A 7,500-nucleotide genomic window follows, 5' to 3' on the forward strand; every position below is an offset into this window, starting at 1 on the left:
ACACACACACACACACACACACACGAGCAGCAGAGGAGCAAAAGGGGGACAGAGGGACACAATACAAATGCTCCCTAATTACACACTGCCAGCTTCCTGCCCACGCCCACACTACACCACTCACTTACCTGGCCCAGGTGCACAGGGGTGTGTGTGTGTGTGTGTGTGTGTGTGTGTGTGTGTGTGTGTGTGTGTGTGTGTGTGTGTGTGTGTGTGTGTGTGTGTGACAGTGTGTGTGTGTGTTTGCGTGTGTGCATCAGTGCATCTGTGTTTGAGAAAGTGTGTGAGAAAAGGTGTGTGTGTGTGTGTGTGTGTGTGTGTGTGTGTGTGTGTGTGTGTGTGTGTGTGTGTGTGTGTGTGTGTGTGTGTCTATGTGTGTGTGTGTGTGTGTCTATGTGTGTGTGTGTGTGTGTGTCTATGTGTGTGTGTGTGTGTGTCTATGTGTGTGTACTCGTGTGTGTGTGTGTGTGTGTGTGTGTGTGTGTGTGTGTGTGTGTGTGTGTGTGTGTGTGTATGTGTGTGTGCATACGTAAGTGCATCTGTGTTTGAGAAAGTGTGTGAAAAAAGTTGTGTGTGTGTGTGTGATATTTTTTGTGCTTTCCACAATCAGAGCAGCCTTGTGTGTGTGTGCGTGTGTGTGTGTGTGTGTGTGTGTCTCTGTGTGTGTGTGTGTGTCTATGTGTGTGTGTGTGTGTGTGTGTGTGTGTGTGTGTGTGTGTGTGTGTGTGTGTGTGTGTGTGTGTGTGTGTGTGCGTGCGTGCGTGCGTGTGTGCGTGTGTGTACATGCTTGTGCATCTGTGTTTGAGAAAGTGTGTGAGAAAAAGTGTGTGCGTGTGAGTGCGTGTGCATCTGTGTTTGAGAAAGTCTGTGGGAAAGAGTGCCAGAAAACACAGTGAGAAAATGTGTGGTGCAACGCTTACATCTCTGTGTACGCATGAAGGCTGTTTGTGTCTGTGTATATGTGACTGTGTGTGTGTATTGTGTATAGGGCTGTCCCTAATGATTATTTTTCTCCCGATTAGTCTTATCAACTATTTTTTTCGAATAGTCGTGATTATTTTAAAAAAAATTTGGAAGGGGAAAAACTGTGATATGCCACTTAACTTTGACCTGAAAAAAAAAATTCTAAAAAAGGGGACATTTTATAAATTAGTCACAGACTAAAAAATACATGAGGGGTGCAAAATTCCTCCCCTTAAAANGGCTGAACAACATATTACACATGTATGTCTATATTAGCATTCATTATTTCTATATGCAGCCCGATGTCTCCTCTGCTGTGTCAATTAAAACTGTCCCTTCTCTGACGGTTTTTTATATCGCTCCCAAACCCAAGTTAACTACTACAACTTGACTAGACTTGTGATCCCTGTCTTTCAAGCACTTGTGGTTTTCTCTATAGGATGCATTTACTCCAGGAGGAAAATGCTAAGGAAATCGTAATTCAAATCGTTTTTAACAAAAACGGAAATCGTTTAAAAAAAAAAAAAAAAAAAAAAAAAAAAAAAAAAAAAAAAAAAAATTTTTTTTTTTTTTTTTTTAGCGCAAATCACGCAATCGACGGTATGTTGAACACGCCGACTTATTTATGCAATCGACGTAATCGATTACGTCAAATAGTCGGGACAGCCCTAATTGTGTATGTGCGTGTGTTTGAGTTTGAGAGAGAGAAAGTGTGAGCCGGTATGTATGTATGTATGTATGTATGTATGCATGTATGTACGCCTGATTAGGATACAAATATTTGCCTTCAGCACATCACACTTTTGTGTGAAAATCTAAAAGTGCTAAAGTGTGTTTATGCTAAAGAGCAGTGTGAATGTGTGAGTGTGGGAGAATGTTTCTCTCAGCATCTCAGCACGCGTCCACGTGTATGTGGAGTATTTCGGGGCTGCGCTGTGTGCTTGGCATTAAAGAGTATGCAGTGTCACACTTTAAGCACGCCAACCCAGTGTGTGTGTGTGTGTGTGTGTGTGTGTGTGTGTGTGTGTGTGAGGGCGGCAGTGGCAACAGGAAGGGAAAGCTGCCAAGAGGATGGAGAGAAGAGAAGAGAAAAGAAGAGAAGAGAGAAGTGAAGAGAAGAGAAGAGAAGAGAAGGGGGTAATCGGAGGGCTGTGAATGGCAGGCGAAACAAAAGAGCAAGTTGGCTTAACCTCTCTCGTGACAAGAGCTCCAGAGAGTCTTAAGGGGGATTCATACTTGGCGTGACTGGCGCTAACCTCCTTCATACCTCACTCGCGACGATGGCGCGCGCTCAAAATGACGTCACACGCCACGGCGCAAGCAGCCGCGGCGCGAGCTCGTGCACCCCACATTTTTTGTAAAGTGGCATGCGCCACCAGCGACCATGCAGGTAGGCAGACAAAGCAGGAGTTGCGAAGAGCTACTGTAGGCTACTACAGAATGGACCCTGCATCATTTTGACGATAATAAAATGTCATTGAGAGTTATTTTATCTTCTCCCCTAAATGTTGTTCATTGAAACAATTGTTTACTTTGTTCAGAAGCACGTTGTGTTTGGCGATCTATTTATAAATTCTGCAGCCAGAACAATGCTCTCACATGGTCTTGGAATGATCTGGCAATGTAGGCTACAACAAAAATCTATGTTTCATTGTGGTAAGTCATAAGTCAGACGTTCAGTAGCCCTACAGCAGCCGTGTTTGGCTATCTATTTTAGATCTCTACAACCGCTGCAACTGATTCTGCCGGCGATTTCTGCAGTTTCTCTCATGAACAGCAGAGGGCACACTTCCGAAATGCAAGCAAAAGCCTGTAAATGGCGCTTTTGACTATGAATGGTCTGCCACATTTTAATGGCTCTCGCGCCAAATGCGCCAAAGTGCGCACGTTAAGTATGCAGAGCCCTTTGGCAGCGCAGCTACACTCACAGTCCACTCCAGTCTAGCTACCGCCCTGCCCTGCCCTGCCCCGCCACGCCCAGCTCTGCCCAGCCCAGATAGCTAGCCTAGCACGGCCTATTGGTGGATGTGAGTTGCTGCTGTCTGTCCTGACACACACACACACACGCACACACACATGCACACACACACACACACACGCAGTTGTACACATATACGTGTGTGCACCACGCACGTACACACACACGCAAACACGCATGCACGCATGCACGCACGCACACGCCCACGCCCACGCACACACACAAACACGACGGAGGTTGAAGTTCAGCAGCATTAAGAAGAGGAAACTCACCTTGGCGGAGAGAGAGGAGCGTGTTTACGCCAGTAAGAGCATCTTGCTAACAGCGAGGGGCATTTTAGGGTCAGGTTTCACGTCTATACATTCCCTGAGTACCAACACGCATTTAGCAAAAAGGATGTGTGGAGAGAGGTTTCATTCACGCCAATTTGATCCCCATCACCTGGCAATTTTGTGTGCGCATATCAACATTGGGCGGAAAATGGATGCAGAGGTCTTTTCTTTCGTCAGGCCAATTTACTGTTCAGGTCACAAGTCTTGCTTGAAATATGAAAAAATGGGATGCTAGGAGATGTTGCAGTGCTGGTTTTCCCACTTTGCAGAAAATATATTATAGAGTCCAACACCAACAATTCTGAGCACACGGCACACATATTGTACATGTCCTGCCTGATCAAAGAAACACTTCTTAACACAATACTTTGAATGAATGTTCAGGCAGACCACATGACCTCTGCACAGTATGGCGCATCAAGATCCCACTCTTCTCCTTCAGTACAGTTCCTTTACACAACCACAACTTCCTTTCAAATTTCTAGCAAATTCAATTTATGTTAAAATGCTGCCACAGCAGGCATGGCATTTTGATGAAATGGGCGTTTTGAGCAAAATCAGTGTTTCGAGGCTATTTTTATAAAAACTAGTAAGGAAAGTAATTTGGAAGACTGCCCCAGTTGCCTTTCCACTTCTCCAGGACATCAAGCACCTAAATGGCTGAAGGGTGGATACATGGGTTGGAATGATGGCCAAAGGCTCAGCACATAGGGGCTAAACCTCGCTAAAGGAAGGCAAAAAACATGCACGAGAGATTTCAAAACTGGGGAAGCTCAAAGTTGTAAGTTCTTTATTTCGTCATTTGTGCACAAACATAGTAGTCCATGCACACTAGGCATGGTGCGGTTTACGTCGCAAACCGAAACCGTACGGTTTGCATGTCACGGAACTGGGTAGTGCGCAACTGCACGGTGCCCATGGTTTCAAAAAAAAAAAAAAAAAGAGAGTGACCATCTGCGGACGACGCAATTAAAATCCTACTACTTTTACAAGAATAAAACACAAAGACTACGTAGGACATTGAGTGTGGAAAGACTGATTTCTATCAGCCAACTGAAAGGCATAATGTAACAGCATGCACCAGCTGACTAGGCTACAGTAGCCTACAAGCAAGTGCAGGTCGGTCAGCAGCGTCTCCCTCTCCCCCCTCTCTCTCCACGTTAGCGCAAGTGACTGCCCCCAGCCTTTATTCTGACCAATTTAAATTAAATGAACACGAATTTACAAAAAATGGTAGATTAGCAGAACACAGTAGCCTAGTGTAGGCTATATCCACATGGCATTGAATGGGGATTCCGGACGGCAAAATGCGAGATAATTGAACATAGGCTATCCATCAGATTCACTGCGCTGTCCTTAACTGCAATCAACTGTAGGCCTAATTATATGTAGCCAGTTAAACTCTGATGAGAAGATTTTGTGCTGTTGCCTAGTTATATAACATTGATGTTTAAGACTAAAACCAAAATAAAATTTGACTGTTTTAACAGGCTCAGCTTCACAGGAGTTTTGTGAAACATTCTTGTGCATAGGCCTACACTTCTAAAAAAACAATCTTTTTAAATTATTTGTTACCTTAACTTTCACATTTTAGCATAACTTAACCCTATCACTTGTTCACTTAAAATTGAATTTGACTTCTGATTTTACTTCTACGTATTCTTCTCACGGCCGTTTCATGATAGGAAGCAACTGATTCATCCTAAGCCAAAGAAGGTGGATCTAACAAGAAGCGACACTCAGGTCTTTTATGGGAAACAGTCAATAGAGGGCGTTTTGAGTCAGTTTTGAGTCAAATCCGCCATTCTGGAGTGAACAGGTAGTCACGTACGCCACTCTGTTATGACCAGTAGCCATGGCAACGTTCTTTGGCCATAGGAAAGACCGCGGATCTAATGCTAAAGTTAGCACAATATGGCTAGCTACTTTGGCAACTTAGCCTTATACAGAGCCATACAGAGGGGAGAGTTATGCAATTGGAGGACCAGGAATGAAATGGCAGCTCCGCCTTTCAGCGAGATAAGGGTGTTCCTAAAGCGGCTGTCTTTCCATAGACTCAACATAGAACCACCACATTAACAGCCAAAAATAAGGACTAACGAACTATACTGCGGGGTAATCACCACAAATATGTAAACCAACAACTGTCTCGGTGGTGATAATCACAACAGTTTACCATCTGTGATGTTTATCTGAAGTTATTACTATGAACAGCAAGTCTTGTCATATCCCCTGCATTGCATTTGCTATGTGCTACGCCCACTGCTAGGAACTAACATTCGCAACGCTGAGCAGTACTGAGAAGCTAAAACAGCTAATTTTGCTAATGAGGAAGTCGGCCCTAGGGCACAGCGGAGATCGACTGACTCTGTTATCTATATGGCTCTGGCCTTATAGATACTCAAGTTCTGCACTGATTGTGCTGAAAAAACACATGAGATGGTATAAGCATTCATAACAGAAGAATGTAGTTTTACCGTATTACGTAGAAATCCTGTACACATTCCCAATGCATTCCAATATAATTTGTCCGATATTCATTCCAGAATGGCGGCCGTGGCCGAAAATCATGGGGCCGAATGTTGCAATGGACGTTGTATTGAGTGTCGCTTCTTGTTAGATCCACCTTCTTTGCCTAAGCGCAAAACTCGCAGAAAGCGGTATCAAAATAAAAGTCCAATTCGTTCTCAGTGTGTCATCAACCAAAATAGTCATACTGCACTGACCTAATGCTCCCATTGCCTACATGATTGTAGCTGTTTTATCTTTACACGTCAAATGTGTTATAGTATGTAATGTTTGAATATTTGTCAACTTAAAAGTTAGGACTTAGTTCTCCCTTTTTGTGAAAAAAATGGAAGCATGTTAAAATCATTGATATCTTTCCTCTTTCAGTAACTTCACCTTGTTAGGTTAAATGAAGTCAAATTCAACATACCCATGATAAGCTTACATTTTCATTCTAATTTTATATTATACAGTTCCAGTGCATAATACATTTTATTAAAAAGAAGAAAAAAAAAAAAGAAACAGAACCGTACAAAACCGAAAACCGTGATATGGACCGAATCATGACTTTTGTGAACCATACCACCCCTAATGCACACTGGAATTTTGGAAGGGTAGTGTCTCGGGACTTGGGAGTCCGTGGATATTGCAGCTCTCCTATAATTTGTCACTGACTGAATTCCCCGCCACATGCTGCGTGTGTTCTGGCTAATATGGTGGCGAGTGTGAGCCCTTTTGACTACTTTGATGGACTTTCGGAGCTCATAACATGCTTTCTTGTATTCCACCTGGTCTCTTGAAAGTGCAAAGGGAACTGGACCATTCTTGCAAATAAATCTTCTAACTAGTTTTGATCAAAATAATCTAAAAACACACTTCCCACTGAATTCACTAAAATTGCCCATTAACTGCCATTCAAAATGTCAAGTCTATTGCGGCACGCTTTAACATTGAGCAATTTTGCTTTTCGTTCCGTTCATACAAAGAAACCATACTGCAAAAGCAGAGTGGGATGTTTAAAAGTTAGTGGGATGTTTAAAAGTTTAAAAGAGTCAATTTTTGTTGATGTACACAACTAGCTCTGTGGGGTCGCCTAGAATTAAAATGGGGTCGCCTGGAATGTGGAGGTGTGAAAAAAGAATACTGATAAATATTACTCATTAATATAACATTACTATTCAATATTCTGTTTGAAAGACCTATACAATCTCAGACCGTCATGAATATCATAATAGGCTTAATAGCCTAAACCTTCAGTAGCTCCGTCATGTTTTAGTTTTAGACGTGAACAAAAATGTGTATGGGGTCGGCAGAAATGTGGGATGTCAAAATGGGGTCCCGTGCCAAAAAAGGTTGGGAATCACTGGCCTAGGACCAAGAAAAGGCCTGGACAGTTTTTCACAGCATCCTCTAAGAAAATTTAAAAACCCCAACCGCATCGGATACTGAGGATTGTCGCCTTGCAGAACATTTACAATGCATGTAAAATGAGATCAGACAGATGAACTTTAATATAATAAACGTATACATTTTTATCTATTTTATTTCCTTTTATTATTGCCAGTCTTTTTTATTTTAATCTACTCTGGCTACCGTTTTTTTTTTTATTTGTGAGCAAGTAATTTATCAACAAACAGCCCAATGCATGAGCAACATAAAAAAGAGAATCAGTCAACACCAGATGAGGGGCTGTGAGATGAGGCAAATGAATAGGGTATA

At 42.6% G+C, this 7,500-nt stretch overlaps 1 protein-coding gene across 3 annotated transcripts in view; it reads right to left on the reverse strand.

Annotated features, from left to right (window-relative positions):
• cadps2 (Ca++-dependent secretion activator 2) overlaps positions 1–7,500 on the reverse strand; it is a 189,101-nt gene that overhangs the window by 19,288 nt on the left and 162,313 nt on the right. The window lies entirely within an intron of this gene.

This window comes from Engraulis encrasicolus, chromosome 4, assembly GCF_034702125.1.
Source record: "Engraulis encrasicolus isolate BLACKSEA-1 chromosome 4, IST_EnEncr_1.0, whole genome shotgun sequence".
In the NCBI taxonomy this organism is placed as follows: Eukaryota; Metazoa; Chordata; class Actinopteri; order Clupeiformes; family Engraulidae; genus Engraulis; species Engraulis encrasicolus.